Raw genomic sequence first — 18,091 nt, 5'->3', positions numbered from 1 at the left:
TTGTATGTACTTGTACGTTGTGTGTATGCCATTACATGTGGAATAATACATATGAAATTCAATAATATACACTTGACATATACCCCACATACACCAAACATACACCAGACATATACAAGACATACACTCATTTCACCACCAATAGAGATGTTAGCTCGTATAGTGCTCTCTCAAAGTCTGATGATTGATCCTACTTCATGTAGGAAGTGCTTACGTCCTACCATGAAATGATGGAAAGGTCTTCGAACCACCGACGTTGGTTGGCAAACTTGAGTGATTAAATCCAGCATTTAACCAGGGCTTCACTCGGTCTAGTTTGACCATGTGTTCCTTCAGTTAATATTAAATATATTTTAAGGATTATATACATAATATATCGAGTTTAGTCGGGTGACTATGAATTCACATGACCCATTTTTTATACATAGATTTGCCCCTGTGCTTACCAGGTAAATTCGGAGAAGGCACGGTAATGTTAGTAGCTTCCTGTCTAGACCAGGAAAGAAACATTGTCATTCCGTAAATTGGATATTAAGACACAAATATGTAGGTCTCCTAAATTTTGAAGTAAAAATATGTGTCAAAGTTTTGAATTGCATTATGGCAAATTGTTGACAGTACTTTTTCTTGCGTACACCTTTAACATATATGTGTATAATATAATGCAAGATTCAATGGACTGGATTTGTAGGGGCCACCATGGACCAATATTTAGCGATTTGTTCTAAACTAATTTTCTTTGTGTACTTTGTACCTTGCTTCACCTTTTTGGGAAGTAAGAAAATATGGTATACATATTAGGTGTCTCTTTTGGACAAAATATTCAAAGTGCTTTAATTTGTGGTTGGAATATTGTCGGCGGAAAGGTGTTAATTAACACCATAATAATAAAAGGCTAATAGTATCTTACAGTAAAATAGTTATTAATTACTGTATTAAGTTCATGAGTTTGTATTTCAAACTCCACTTGGTGGTAATTTTAGATTAAGGTGTAAAATGACCTCATCAGAGAAATATTTAAATCTTTGTTGTGTAACTGCTACAGAGAATTGTATGCTTTAGCTGTGTGTGAAGAAAATTAGGAGAATGTTTCACCCATAAATTTCGATGTGATTTTTCGGCAAGAATGATCTTATTAGCTTTAGTTTACTGCATTTGGAAGGAATTGTAGTTATGTTACATGGTTCAAATACAATAAAAATTTATACAAGGTTAGATCTTATTTGATTTAAACTACTAAATGTTACGGCGTCCTACATAATTCCAATAAGAAAAATATTTAATGAGCAAAATTTAAGTTGATTTCGAAGTATAAAATATTTTTAAAAACAATTAAATATACCAAAAAACTGTGATTTTCAGCTCATTTTTTCAACTCCTAGGTGACGGCACGAGTTGTGGAGAAATATTTCACTACAAATAGGGGTGTACATGGACCAGATTGATTCAGATTTTTTAAACACCAAACCAAACCAATTGCGTCGGATTTTTAAATTTATACACCAAACCAAACTAATAAAATTCGTGTTTTTCAACCTCGAATTTTCTCGGGTTTTTCGGATTTTTTTTTTCGGAATAATCTTGATACAAAATATATAACTTTTACTTCAAATATTTCTTTAGTCCTAGTAAGATATAACTATATAACTAAGGTGTTCTTAAGATAATAACACAAAATGTGAGAAGAGTGATGACATTGTATTAAAATATTCAACAAAAGATAATAAAATCAGTTAAAATAAATATCGCTAATTAATAAGACATAAAGAAAATGACCATAATCTAAAAATACTAAGTCATGCTAAAATAAGTACGGCTAATAAGTATTAATTACATGACAAAGAAAAAAAAACTTAAGTTATATATTTTCACTCTCTAAAACAATTATGCAAAACTAAAGAATATATATCAAACATTATTTCATTCCTTGTGGTAAATTGAATTACTTTTGTTAGCATTGTTGAGTTGGTTTTGGTTTGGACTTTATTTCTAAGTTCAAGCTTGAATAATATAATAATAGATAAAAAAAAAAACTACGGAAAGATTTAAGAAATATTTATAAATTACATTACAACTAAATATTTTTATGTACAAAATATTTTAAAAATTGAATACATGTAATGTCGGGTTGGTTTGGTTCGGTTTGACTTTTTTTAGCTAAACCCAAACCAAACCAATTATGGTCGGGGGGTTTTTTTTTCAACACCAAACCAAGTCAAACCAATCCACTAGTCGGGTTTTTTTTTCTCGATTTATCGGTTTGGTGCGGTTTGTCGGTTTACTTTTTACACCCCTAACTACAAACATTGATTTTTCAATCAAGGTGAGTATTTTAAGATGTATTTGGGTTATATAAGCATCATTAACAAGAATCTTAACCATCAAAATATGTGACTTATTTGAGTTTGTATAGGAGATTTTGGACGAACCCTAGTAATAAGTGTCCTTGGTTAGAGAAGGAGTTGGATAGATACCCCAAAGTCTTGAAGAAATCATTTAATGATTTATTGGACTTGAATTATGGGATAATGAAGGAAGTGAGATTTGGGTAAGTTAAGTTGTACTTTTTCTTGAGATATCTTCAAAAAAGTCATGTCTAAGTGCTTCAAAATCATGTTTAGAATGTGAGTATGAATTGGCAGGGGTAATCGAGCCCTACTTGTCATGCCCTACTTGTCATGTTTTCCATGAAAATTATGTTTTGTGCTATCTTAAGTACGTTATGATATTCTTCATGAAATATATATGTTGACTTATGTCTGGAAATGTAAAGATAACACCTATTATCATATATGGTTAAAGATAACACCTATTGTCATATATGGCATTGATGATTTATGAATATGTTACAAGAATGATGAAAATATTTATGTGAAAGAATAATATTTTCATGTACAACCTGATTTCGAACTTTGTAATTGATTTTCAAGTTCCAATGTCATGTTAAATCCATAAGCACTAAGTTTAATTTGATTCTAAATGATGTTATAGGGGCCTAGATATGGACTGATTTTATATATGTTAAAAACCGAAAGCCTGTCATATGTTCAGAGTTAAATATTTTAGGAGTACCTTTAGGTAATCGAGTGAGTGTTTGGGAAAAAAAGGTTCAATGCCTAGAAACTACGCTTGTACGGTCACGATCATTGGCTTGGGCGACTTAGTTAGCGTTTGGCCATAGATTTTTAGACCATGTTTTGAAAATTTATCTTCAAATATGTGTTTGGTCATAGATTTTGGACCAAATTTTGAAAATTTGGCTTCAAAAAAATTTCAAGTTCTAAAAATTGGTCTGGACCAGTTTTCGGTTTTTTGGGACTTTCACTCATAAAACTTCAATTTTTTTTCAAGTAAAATGCATGTCCAAACATAACTTTAAATTTAAAAAATCTCAACTTCAAAAACTCAAATTTCAAGTTTTAACTTCAAAATCTATACCTGAGCTCAGAATGTTATGCTAGCATATTTCATGTTAGATCAATACGATGTTATGGTGACGGGCTCAACCAATTCAACCGATGCCCCAAAATTGGAATATCTTGTTCTATGTCAGTATCTATAACTACTCCCCATATAAGTAAATCTAAATATATGTTATATTATAAAAGGCCTAATGACACATCTTCAGTTTTAGAAAGTGCAACTGGTTTCACAAATGGTACTCTGAAGTTGATGAATGGGCTTAAATCGCGTGCACATGTGATCGTTATGGCTGCCACGAATAGGCCTAATAGCATTGATCCTGCATATTGAAGAAGGTTTGGGAGATTGACATAGGGCGCCTTAAGAAACTTCGTGTCCACACTAAGAACATGAAGCTGGAAGAGGATGTTGAATTGGAAAGCGTTGCAAGGGACACACAAGGTCATGTCAGTGTTAGATAGTCTGTATCTATATATAATATAAAGCTAGACATAAATAAGATGATGTGACACCTCTCTATAGCTTAAAAAACCATTTATTTTTTTTCTCCTTCTATTGACCTTTTCCCCTCCATTTATCTATTTAATTTTATTTTTAATAGCTCAAAAAATCTTTATTTTCAATTAATCAATTTTCCTCCTCCCACTATAATTGTCTTCTTTATTAGATATCTTAACCTAATATGCCTATTTATGTGTTATTCTACCTTTTCCCCTCCCCACGTTGCTATATCATCTATTAATAATCTCATTTATTTGACATTTTTTTCCCTTTATTTTCTTGGTTCTAAAGAGTCCATATTGAAAGAAATTATGCCGCCGGCAATCTTTGATTTTTGGATTTTTTTTGGTTAAATTTTTTTCTTATGTATCTTTCTCTTGTATATTGTATATTTAGTTTTAGTATGTGTGTATTGCCTAATATATTTGCTTTATTAGTTGTACTTGTATACTTTTTGAGAAGAAATATTAGTGGTAGAACGGTTTTGGGTAATATTGAAGTGTCTCTAACGAACGAACGGGGCGCGCTTTTGAAGATTATCACTCATGTTTTGTATCTCCATCAAAATAAAATATATGGCTTGCTAAAATTTACCACATGAAAAGGTATTTCCTCTTTTTTATAGTTTAGGTATTTAAATAGCTTATTTGATACGTATTATCGCTTTGATATTTTATTTTCTATTTATTCTTTGGTCGTTACTTTATGTAAGTATTCTTTTTTCGGAGGACACAGAGAATGATAAATTATTCACGAATAGTAATATTGAAAAGAAAATTCTCTCATCATGTAGACATTAGTTGCTATTTCTTTCATTGCCATTATTAATACCAGAAACTACGGTTGGGTCTTAGTCTTTGAAAAACAATGTCAGTGAAATTATTATACTTTCTTTTATGTAGAAAGAATTAATTGAGAAAAAGGATTCAAACTTAATTTAGTTATATTTAAAGTTTCAAAATTTAGTTCCAATAAAGAAAAGAGTGAATTGTGTTCAAATAATTTTTCTAATTCGAATAAACTTATTTTAAGTAAACGAATATACACATTGACAAGATTAGAATGTATTTCATGAGCTTTATAGAAACTACCTTCCTTGCCAGTGAGAGAAGGGTGAGAACTAAGAAGGTACAGTCTCATAATGAAAATTTTCACCTGTGAAGTTCTCTTTTCTTCTTTACTTTAATTCCTTTGAGAATTATTTGGCATAAATTCTTTTTAATCACTCTGTCTGAAATTTGATTTGTTTGTTTTTGGTTCGCTAAAGCTTTTAAAAACAGATTCAATCTTAAATAATCAATATTTTCTGAAGTAAGAATGGAGTATTTTAGAAAGTAAATTATGCTTTAATTAATATGACATAAATTTTATTACTGCTTAGTTGACTAGTTGTTCATTTTTTTTAATTATTTAAATAGACTAATATAAGCCAAACGAGACAAATTGATCATTTAATACACATACACCCACTATTGATGACACGGGAGATATTTTGAGATTTTAATTTTAGCCTTTTTGTGATTGTGCTTCCGTGCATATGTCTTTTTATTTCACTAAAAGATGTTGGTGATGTTAATTTAACTTTTGAAAAATACATGTAGGCTGAATGTATAAACATGTACGTTTAGTTTATCTAATGAAAATAAATAAATTAAAGAAGACTTTAGATTTCACAAAATGTACTTTGTTATTATTTTAGAATTTTGGGTGCCAGAAAAAGAATTGTTGAATAAGGTCATTCATGACCGCGCGAACCGCAGATAAAAATTCACTAGTTTGTAATATAAAAGGTTTTAAATTGAACAGACACATCAGTTCGTGAAAGAGCATGTCTATTCATGAAAAACCATCTCTTAAGTTCTTTAAATATAAGGACACTATTGAAGTAGAACAAGAAAATCTGCAGGTGTAATTTAGGCTTTATTGTATCCTGAAGAGAATTACTTGTATTTTCTCCAATATATATACGGACAATATCTCTTTAAGGAAAGTTGATTTATCCACCCCTCAAAGCCATTTCTTGTTCGATTATGTTTACCTATTTTTCTAACAGTCAGGGTTGATTTAGCAACGTTGACTACTGATGGCCCGCACTTCAATGCATTAGGGAGAAGATGGATGTGATTAGGGGTGGATCTAGGAGGGGGTGAGAGTGTTCACCTGAACCCCCCTCACAAAAAATTACAGTGTATATATAAATATTTTTTTATTATATATATAGAGAGATTTTGAATCCCTTGAACACAGGACTAGATAATGGCTTAGTGGTTAAGGGGCTCAAAATTCATAGACATACATATATACATACATATATACATACATATATGTAACCTAAGTTCGAATCCCGGATATGCCTTTGGATGTGATAGATTTTGAATCCGTTGAACACAGGACTAGATATTGGCTTAGTGGTTAAAGGGTTCAAAATTCACGTTTAGGTTCCAAGTTCAAAACCTTCATTTTTATTTTTCGAATACCCTAAGTTCGAATCCTGGATATGCCTTTGGATGTGATTGACTTGGAAGATGATAGTGTTGATGACTTGGAAGATGATAGTGTTGATGCTGAGATGCTCAATTCCATGGCAGTTAGTAATGAACACTTCAAGGCTGCTCTAGACAATAGCAACCCTTGTGCTCTTTGCGAGACAGTTCTTGAAGTTCCAAACTTTCGTGGGTTGATGTTGGAGGGCGCGAGAGTTTCAAATGCGAGATTCAAGAGATGGCCAACGAAAGCTAAGCAAAGTGTTAGGATCGATTCGGATAATTTGAACTTTGCGAAACAACGGTCACAACAGTAAATTATTCACTTGACAGAAATCACGAGGTGTACTATGCTTAACATCACCTAAGTTTATGAAAGGTTAGGCTAAGTGACAGCAAAATGACATAGTGTCACGAGCCAAAATCACTTAAGTCGTGATGGCAGCTACCAATGTACAGTTTTAACCAATTTTTGTTATTAACAGATACAGTGTCAAAGGTCGTGAATTGCTCACAATGTGGTCTGGAGAAAGTGAAGCCAATGCCAGAGAGATTTTTGACAAGGCACGCCAATATGCACCTTGCATTCTGTTCTTCGACGAATTGGACTCAATTGCTATGAAGAGAGGAAGTTCAGTAGATGATATGCTGGTGGTGATGCTGATAGAGTCTTGAATTAGTTCCTAACTGAAATGGATGGAATGATAGCCAAAAAAATCATTTTCGTGGTAGGTGCAATTAATAGGTGAAAGGAAGAGCATTTTTAGCCCGAAAATTAGCTTTAAAGGCAATTAGGGTCCAATAGATGAAAAAAAGACAATTTTAAATTATTTTCGACTTAGAGACATTTTTTGTCCTTTTCCGCTAGAAAATGATGAAACAGAAGATAAAGGAAAAATCAAAAAAACTAGAATAAATTATAAGACGTAATACATGCTTTAGATATAACCCAACGTCAATGTTTAATGCAATTACCACTTCCATATTGACAAACGGGTAAACCAACGAAAGAGGCATACAAACTGTTAGAATATGCTCTAGTTCCAGTGGTGTTACTTAGTCTAGTTTAGTTTATATGGGCACATTTCAATAACTGTATTCATTTATTTGTAATGGGCTCGGCCCACATATGTAAGTGGTGGACTAGATCCAATATAGGCCCAAAAGGCTCTTGTAATCAGACACAAGTCATTTTTTTTTTATATTTTATAAGAGAAATAAAAATTCTCTCTCTACTCTTTTCTCCTCTCATAAACTGACTTAGTCTCAATTTGTTTTCATCAATTTTCGTCATGGATTAACCAAATTAACATGGTATCAGAGCCTAGATCCGTGTAGATCGGAAAAATATCTACCGATTGATCTTGAGCTCATTCGATTTCGTTGAATATTTTGTATTCGAAGTTTAGTTCTCCGCTGCAGAATTTTTGGTCATGATTTTACGACGGCGCTTAATTTTGTTGTCATATGATGAGGTTAATCAAGTTATTTTACTTTCATTTGACACATTTTGCTCGATTTATCAGTAAATCTAGGGTTTGTTCTTCGCCGGGTTCCTTTCTTCGTAGAATTGCTGGTTTGGTTTGGTATTCCTCGAAGCTAATGTGTCTTCTGAGTACAAGAAAAGTGGTATTTTTCAACTTACTCAACTTATCTTTGTATTTCTGGATACTTGCTCGACTGTTTTTTTTTTGTTCTCTTCATATTCGCGTAATTTTGTTGATTCGTTGCTTAGCACATCTAGTTTAGCTCCTCGTAATAGTGATAGTAGTCCCGTTGCGATGATTTTCTGTAGTTGCATTTGCGTGAGTCTGAAACAATGCCTAATTCTGAGAACAATAACGCCAATTCTCATTCGGTTACGAACATTGCAACTGCATCTCGTGCTACATTCCATGAGGATGACTGCACTCATCCATGTCACCAACTCTATGTTCACCCTTCAGATGTCCTAGGAGCCTCTTTGGTTCCAGTGCCATTTGATGGATCTGGATATGGAATTTGGAGACGCCACATCCTAGTTGCTCTATCAGTTAGAAATAAGTTGGATATGATTGATGGCACTTCTCAGAAACCTCCCTCAACTTCACCTTTGGCCAAACAATGGCAATGTTGTCTCCTGGTTGAGTAACTCACTAACAAAGGATATAACTCGTATTTTTGAGTACTTAGAATATGCTAAAGATATTTGGTCTGAGTTAGACGATAGGTATCGCAAAGTAGATGTTGCCAGAGTATTTGAGCTTAAGAAAGACCTGGCACATATATCTCAAGGTTTCCTTGACATAGCTTCATATTTTAACAAACTCAAGCAACTCTGGGATGAGATTGCTGCTTTTTCTTTCAGTGGTGTGAACTCTTGTTCTTGTAGTGCTAAATCTAAGTATCAAAAGGATGTGGATATACAAAGAATCTACCAGTTCCTCATGGGTCTAAATGACAATTATGTCTAGACTAGGAGTAACATACTTATGATCAAGCCTTTCCCATCAGTTAGCACTGTCTATAGCATCCTATTAACTGATGAAAAGTAAAGACAAATATTCATATCATCCCAATTCTCCACCCCCTCTGCTTCCTTCAATGCTGGTACTTCCAAGCAACATTTCACATCCAAGGTGAATTTTAGTCCTCAGACTAGACCATCTTTTCCTAGGGGCAACAACTTTAACAATTCAAAGGATCATCTCTTTTGTAAATATTGTAAGAAGACTAGACACACCATAGACACTTGTAATAAGATACATGGGTATCCACCAGACTTCAAGTTCACCATGACTGGTTTCAATAATAAGAAAACTGTTGCTCTTGCTGATAGTTAGCCTTCTGAATCTGAACTTGCTATGGTACCTAGTAAGGATACATATCCATCCATGATACCTGGCCTCAACAAGGACCAACATTCCTAGTTAATGATGTTGCTTCAACATGCTCATCTCAATGCTGATGGTTCTGCAAATGTTTCCACATTGGCTCTACTAATTTTGCTAGTAAGATGGTCTCAGAAAATCCATCTCCTAAATGTTGTTTGCTCTCCCAAGTAGATAGTTTTGTTTGGATTATAGATTCTGGAGCTTCTGACCATATAACATCTTATAAAGAATTGCTTTTCAATCTCCACCCTTTACCTGTTCCATGTCTTGTTTCCTTGCCAAATGGGTACAAAGTCAAGGTGGCCAGGGTAGGATCCTTGACTTTGTTCCCAAACCTTACCCTTCATCATGTGTTATACATACCTACTTTTCAGCATAATCTAATTTCTGTGCATAAGCTGCTTGAACAACTTGATGGTTTTATACTATTTACCAAGGTACTTTGTATCATCCAGACCTCTTCTCTAAAAATGCCTGTGGTACTTGGTAGATTGGCTCAAGGGTTGTACAAGCTGCTGTTGCCCCCTGCTACATCCTCAACAAGTTCAAACTCTGAAATTTCCTGTTCTTATAACTTCTCCTCTGTTTATAATTCCCCAGTTTTATCTTTGTTTAGTTCCTTTACTAGTACTGCTTGTAATTCTAATTCTGACATTAATAAAATGGATGTAGTTTGGCACTATAGACTTGGTCACATTCCTTTTTCCAGGATGAAAACTATATCAACCCTTAATCCTCATTTGAAGTTTTCCCCCAAAGAGTCTTTCACTTGTCCAGTCTGTCCTCTTGCTAGGCAAACCAGGTTTCCATTTCCTGATAGCACCATCAAAACAACTCATCCTTTCCAATTAATACATGTTGACACTTGGGGTCCTGATCGCACTTCTACCTATGATGGATCCAAATACTTCTTAACCATAGTTGATGATTTCTCTAGAGCCACCTGGACCCGTCTCATGGGTGCCAAAAGCAATGTTTTTGATCTTCTCCTATCCTTTATTTCCATGACTGAAACTCAGTTTAATTTGAAAGTCCAAACTGTTAGGAGTGATAATGCCCTGGAATTAGGCTCTAGTACTGTAGGTTCCCTTTTTTTCTCTCAAAAAGGAATCATACATCAAACTACTTGCCCCCATACCCTCAACAAAATGGGGTAGTAGAGAGAAAACACAGGTATCTCCTTGAGACTGCCAGAGCTCTTTTGTTTCAATCCCATCTTCCTATTAAATTTTAGGGGGACTGCGTTTTGACTGCCACATACCTGATTAACAGATTTCCATCCAGTCTTCTTAATGATAAATGCCCTTATGAGGTCTTGCACCTCAAACTTCCTACATACTCCCATCTCAGGGCTTTTGGTTGCCTTTGCTACTCAACTGTTCCTAAGGTTAATAGAGATAAGCTTCAGCCTAAAGCAGTTCCTCGTGTTTTTTTAGGATATCCCTTTGGAAAAAAAAGTTATAAGCTGTACAATCTTCTTACTCACTCTTGTTTTGTGTCTAGAGATGTGCTATTTCATGAGCACATCTTCCCGTTTGACAAGAATTTATTCACTTCTTCCTCTGTCAATTCTTTTCCCCTTTCTAGTGTCTTTGATGATCCCTTTCCTACTTCTACCTCCTCACATGCTCAGGATCACACCCTTTCCCCTGGAAATCCACCATCTCCCCTGGTTCATTCTCCTCCTTCTCCTGTGCCTCCTACTTCTCCTCAAATTACTCCACCCCAGTAATACCCTCAAGACAGTCCTCCAGGCCTCATAGACCTCCTGCATATCTCCACCAATATGATTGCAATTCATCTTCAGTTAGCTCCATCTCTAATTCTAATCAATTTTCTTCTACTTGTGACAAGCACACTGTGGTTGAACCTACTAATTACTCTAAAGCAGCTGCTGCTCCTGAGTGGCAGGCTGCTATGCAAGCTAAGTTTGATGCCTTAACTGCAAATAGAACTTGGGACATTGTTGAATTACCACCAGGTAAGAAACCCATTGGTTGTAAGTGGGTATATAAGGCCAAATATAGCGCTGATGGTAGTTTGGAAAGATATAAAGCTAGATTAGTGGTTAGGGGTGACACTCAGGTGGAGGGTGTGGACTTCACTAAAACCTTCTCTCCTGTTGTGAAATTATCCACAGTCAAAACTTTGATTGTTGTTGCCATCAAACAAAAGTGGCCCTTATTTAAACTAGATGTAAACAATGATTTTTCAAATGGGGACTTAGATGAAGAAGTCTTCATGAAGTTACCTGTCATGACCCGACTAGGGGCCGCGACGGGCACCCGGTGCTATCCCACCCGGGCACCCCTTATCATACACTTACTCTTACATCTGGGTGAGCCACATAATAAAATATACATTTCTACTCATCAATCATACTAGTCCCGCTGGACGATAACACCTTTATATCATCATTGGCATCTATGCCATGTCAATATACGTAAGCCGGAAAGGCTGACAAAATGATATACAAAATATAGGCCGACAATGCCAAACATATCTAACCATATACACATGTCTACGAGCCTCTAAGGAGAGTATGTCATAACACATAAGCGGGACAGGACCCCGCTATGCCCATAATTCTGTACACAAAAGAATAAGTACCTAAAAGCTGTAGCTCCGAATGAAATCGAGCTCCGCTATGTAGTCCCCGAGAATGTGGCTATGGATCAAGTTTGTCTCCCTGTGCACCTACGGGTATGACGCAACGTCCACAAACAAAAGGACGTCAGTACGAAGAATGTACTGAGTATGTAAAGCATGATCAATATCAATGTAGAAGCATAATAAGCAACATGAAAAATAGCACAGGATGGGAGATAGTAATATCATCGTCATAGGCACTTACTTGCCTTTCATAGGGACTTCCATTTCTAATGCGTATTTGTGTGCATACATCTATATCCGTATCCATAATCGTATCCGTTCCATATTTGTACTCGTATTCTTATACATATCCTTATTCACATTCATATCGTATCATATTCTTATTCATACTCGTATCTATATCATATACATAATCATATCATATACATAGCATACCCGACCATGCAGGATCGGTGTTTCATGCATACTTGGCCAACCAAGGCTCAAGGTTACACATACCTGGCCCTACCAAGGCTTCAGGGTCACATCTACCTGGCTCTACCAAGGCGTCAGGGTCACATCTACCTGGCCCTACCAAGGCGTCAGGATTATCCATACCATCTGCAGAGGTGTGCGCGCGTTACGTAATCGTATACATACTTACTTACATATCCTACCCGGCCTCATAAGCTCAGGGTTCCATAATAGCCATACATAGATACATATATATAATGACTCATAGGCATCGCTACTACTAACATCATTATCATCATCGTCATTGTTATCGTCATCGATATCATTATCACTATCATCGTCGTTCATTGCATCTATCTTTATAGGCTTGCTCGTCATGCGAGGAACTTAGTACAATCATAGCGCATCAAGAATTGTGAGCTTACTAGCTTGGAAGATCGAATCATTTGAAAGACATCATAGACTTATGGAAGATTTAGATACTTGGCCAAAGAACCATGCCTTATGAAAGAAGGGTTAGCCTTACATACCTTTTTCCGTTCAACTATTCTATACTTGCACGTTCTCCTTCAACGCTCGCGCTTCTACCTTCATTAAAGTCATACTATCATTAGAATCGATAGCTACCGTACATGATTAAAATTTAGAGAAAATCGGACAGCATCTCCTTTATTTGTACGACATTCCCTCATTTCATATATCAACTCCCAAACGTCATTAATGCATTCCCAATATCATAACAATAGCCTTTAATCATCTATATTATCCATACTTCTCAATTCACTTCCAATCATCCATATTCAAGGTCATATCACACAATTTCGTTCATTCATATACAAGGTCTATTCCATTCTCTCAGTGTCGTTTATAACGTGATTATAATCATAATGTATCAAGAATCATAACTCAATCCAAACATTTACTCAAAAGTGACACTATTCCCACATTCATGACCCATTTCCTATTTCCTCATATAATCCAAGTGTTTCAACTTTCAAATACCTTAAACAACAAGGAAATGCCATAGAACTTACCTTAGATGGTGTAGGAATGAACCTTGGGTGCAAACACTTCACTTGAGAAAAACCCTGGTTTCACCTTCACTTGAATTTCTTGCTTCGGATGAACTTTAATGGATTCCTTACACTTGATTCACTTAACTTGATGTGGTTGATCATTAGTATCTCTTGAAAACTTGAGGAATAAATGTAGAGAGATGTTTTAGAGAGAAGGGATGAAATGTGGAAATGAAATAATGAACTTGGTCCCCTTTTTAATGACTAAAAATCTGATTTGGAATGAACAGTAGTTGAAAGTGCACAGTGGTCGTAAACTCAGTTTACGGGCTGTATTCTAGTTTACAGTCTGTATTTCATGGGCGTATTAAAGCATAACAGAACCAGAAAGGTATGCTGAGGACATGGTGATTTACGATCGCAGTTTACGGTCCGTATTTCCGTTTACGGGCCGTATTTCAAGTCGTATTTAACCATCCGAACATTTGGCAGAAAGTTGAAGTTCTTGAAAGTTGAAAGACGACAGAGCAGTTTACGGGCCGTAAACCACTTTGTGGTCTGTATTTCATCGACGAGACCAAAGTGCAAATCTGCAACTTTCACATTTTTAGAGCCTATACATAGTCATTGTGGAGCATACCCTATCTCTTATTGCAATTGCCTTTGAAATTTTACTTAGGGTCGTCAAATGTCATTTCTTACTTATGGAAATATCGTATACTTGTACTCTTCACTAGTCTATTCACTTGCGCATAAACGGAAGATTTTCCGAGGTGTAACACTACCCTTTGACCTTTGTGTTCCTGATTCTCTTTCCTCAGTCACTCTGGCATGCAAGTTAAACAAATCCCTCTATGGACTGAGACAAGCCTCTAGGCAGTGGTATGCCAAGCTGTCTGAAGCATTGTGTTCTAGAGGTTATTCCTCCTCCTTGAATGATTACTCTCTCTTCACAAAGGGCTCAGGACATTCTTTGGTTTTGATAGTGGTCTATGTGGATGACATTATTCTCACTGGTACTGACTTGGCTGAGATTTCTGCCCTCAAGAGTTTCCTTCATGATCAATTCAAAATCAAAGATTTAGGGTCCTTGAATTATTTTTTGGGCATTGAGGTTCTCTACTCTGAATTTGGTGTCCTCCTCCATCAAAGGAAGTTAATTCATGATTTGTTACTCAAGTATGATTGCCTTCACTGCCCCCCAGTTATGTGTCCTTTGGAACCGCATGAGAAGTTGTTAGCTGGTTCTGGTGATCCCTTGCCCAGACCTGATGAATATAGGTCTTTAATTGGGAAGTTGAATTTCCTCACTCATAAAAGGCCTGATCTATGTTTTGCTATCCAGCATTTAAGTCAATTCATGCAAAACCCATGTGTGCCTCATATGGAAGCTGCCTTACATCTTCTCAGATACCTCAAAGGCACTTGTGACTTTGGTATTTTCTTTAACAACACATCTGATCTTTCCCTGCAAGTTTTCTGTGATAGTGACTGGGATTCTTGCCCTGATAGTAGAAGATCTGTCACTGGTTTCTGTATTCTCTTAGGTGGCAACATTGTGGGTTGGAAATCTAAAAAGCAGCCTGTGGTCTCTTTATCCACGGTTGAAGTAGAATATAGGTCCATGAGCAAGGCGGTGGCAGAAATTACTTGGCCTTCTAGGCTTCTATCTAATTTTGGTCTTTCTGTTTCCTTCCCTATTCCTTTGTTTTGTGACAATCAGTCTACCATTTACATTGCTAAGAATCTAGTATTTCACGAAAGAACACAACACTTCTAGTGCTACTCAATAGTCTTCATCACACTTCTAGTGCTACTCAATATACTACTCAATTGTAAGGAGCAAACTGAATGACGGCCTGATTAGTCTTCATCACACTTCTAGTGCTACTCAATATGCTGACATGTTCACCAAGCCATTGGTTGGTGCTGCTCATCACCTTTATCTGCACAACTTGGGAGTTATTTCACCCTCCAACTTGAAGGGGGCTGCTAGAATATGCTCTAGTTCCAGTGGTATTACTTAGTCTAGACACATTTCAATATCCGTATTCATTTATTTGTAATGGGCTCGACCCACATATGTAAGTAGTGGACTGGATCCAATATAAGCCCAAGAGGCTCTTGTAATCAGACACAAGTTATTTTTTATATTTGACAAGAGAAATAAAAATTCTCTCTCTACTCTTTTCTCCTCTTATAAACCGACGTAGTCTTTATTTGTTTTCACCAATTTTCGTCATGGATTAACCAAATTAACACAAACACCGATATAAGAAAGCCTTTTCATTTACACACGAATGACAACTGTTAAATAATGTGTAAATATGAACTTTAAATTCAACCGAAAACTCAAATACTAAAAACAGAAATATAAGAAGTTATTGAGACATCCAACTAAAAACTATTATTAGAGTGAAACAAAAAAGAAAGAAATCTGTTACACCATGACCCATTCATAGTCTTCTTCTATAATTTAGAAATATAAAACCTCTCTACAATACTCAAACCCAAGCAGCTAAAATTTCTTCCCTAATTTGAAATGAAAATAAATATCTAAAGCCTTTTGAAGAGCATTTAAAGGAGGAAGAGATTAAAACAATCATATCAGCTCAAAGAATTTCAATTTTCTTTTTAATTTATATTTGACACACCTCCAGAAAACCCAAAAATCTATTTCTTTCAATTGTGGTTGATTATAGGATTCAATATGGTGGAGACTATTGAAAATTATCTTGCTTTATAGTTATATAGATTAGCATTGGGGCACAAATTTTTGGAACAAAAAATAAATTCTATTCCTAACCTTTGTATATCTTGAATTGTCTGTCCAATTTAACATTTCTTACTTGGAATATTAATCTAAATACAAAAGACTTTCACATGAGCACATGAAAAATAATGGAATGTGATAAATAAGAAAATTCTTATTATGACATACCATAGCTTACTTAACATAAGAGAAGGTTGCCGTTACTTAACATTATTTTTCTTCAAATTTAAAGAAAGCATATTTTTAAATGTTATTTCTTCAAAGAAACTTAACTATGACCAAGTAAAATCTCCTTAACGTAAGCTTGGAGATTCACATTGGATGAACCATTTTCCTTCATAGCTTCCATAGCCAAATCCCTCCATTTCTTGGCTTTCTTTCTATATTCCTCAACTTCCATCACAATATTTATGCATCTCTCCACGTCATCCTTTTCAACAATACCTTCATCGTTGGTAGTAACTTTGACTCCAGTCTTCCAAACATCTTGAATGAGCTTAGCATTACATCGTTGGTCACTCCAAAGTGGACATGCCACAACAGGCACGCCAGAAACTAAGCTTTCTAAAGTTGAGTTCCATCCACAGTGAGTCAAGAAACAACCTATAGAAGGATGATGTAAGACCTCCACTTGTGAGCACCAAGTCACTATTTTACCTTGCTTTTCTAATTCCTCTTTGCACCTCAACATTTCCTCCGGTTTTTCCCCGTTTACGTTTTCCCTAATCACCCACACCAATGGCTTTCCACTTTTTAATAAGCCTTGAGCAATTTCCTCCATTAGTTGATTTGATATCTCATCATAGCTACCAAATACTATGTAAATAACTGACTCGTTAGGCTTTGCATCCAACCAATCCATGTAATTCTTTGATATTGGTCGTAAATCAGCCCCAAACGAAGTATCAAAAGGATCATTTCCTTCAAGAAACGCCGAAGGAATGGAAGGACCAATTCCCACCATGGTCACAATATTCTTCAAAGCCCTAAGAGCTTCGGATTCCAAAGCATCAAAAGTGTTCATGAGTACTCTTGGATTTTCTTCGCTATTCAATAGCTCAATGTGTTGTTTGAGAGTTTGAACTGACCAATCATTGTACTTCACATTAGTGAAAACAAATGAAAGAAAATCACGAGGATTAAGAACTAAAGGCAACCCAGGAAGCTCTAGAGATTGATGTTGAGGACAATTGTTGAACGAATCAACATAGTCAGTGAAGTAATAATAATAGATATCCGAGACAATGGCTGTTGAATCCAAAAAAGTGTTGATGGGACATTAGTGCTCTTTGCCACTGAACCGACACAAGCCATAAGAGTGGTGTAGATAATATGTGTGAAGGGACAATTCTTGTTTGTATGCTTTGATACCATGTTGGTCACGAACTCAGACCCATAAGTCTTCACGGAATGATAAAATAAATCGAACTCTTCAAAGGATCCCTTAAAGTTGCCGTCGTAGCCATCAGAAAAAGGAGCAAAGCTTAGTCCTTGTACAGTTGGAAGATTAGAGATGCATTTGAAAGCTGATAGGCTAGTACAATAGGTGACTTTGACTCCTAAACTGACTAATCTCTTGGCAAATTGAAGGCATGGATTAATGTGACCTTGGCCTGGGAATGTCACAAGAAGAACATGACAATCTTTCTTCTTCGAGTTTTCCATTGCTATTATGGTGTATTTTTAGGCAAATTGAAAGGGCAGGTTGTATTCCTATGTATGCATGAGGTTTTAGAGTTTATATAATGAGATAATTTTGGACATGGTGACCAAATTAAATGACGTTTGTGGTGACCAAATAATACATATTTTATTCACTTCATTTATACTTTTTATAGAGATATAGCCACCAACTAGTGTTAGATATGACTCACATAGTGTAGATATATACAAATTATACCAAAAAAAAAAAAAGAGAATATATACATGTAATTGCCAAAAGTATGCGATCAAAAC

The 18,091-nt window shown here is 35.5% G+C and overlaps 1 pseudogene; it reads right to left on the bottom strand.

The window, feature by feature from the left end:
• Window positions 1-16,403: 16,403 nt before the first annotated feature.
• LOC132602154 (UDP-glycosyltransferase 75C1-like) lies at window positions 16,404-17,800 on the bottom strand (annotated as a pseudogene).
• Between the last annotated feature and the right edge of the window lie 291 nt (window positions 17,801-18,091).

Source organism: Lycium barbarum, chromosome 7, assembly GCF_019175385.1.
Source record: "Lycium barbarum isolate Lr01 chromosome 7, ASM1917538v2, whole genome shotgun sequence".
NCBI classification, from domain to species: domain Eukaryota; kingdom Viridiplantae; phylum Streptophyta; class Magnoliopsida; order Solanales; family Solanaceae; genus Lycium; species Lycium barbarum.
The sequence above is the reverse complement of the archived record's forward strand: the minus strand, read 5'-3'. Positions and strand labels throughout refer to the sequence as shown.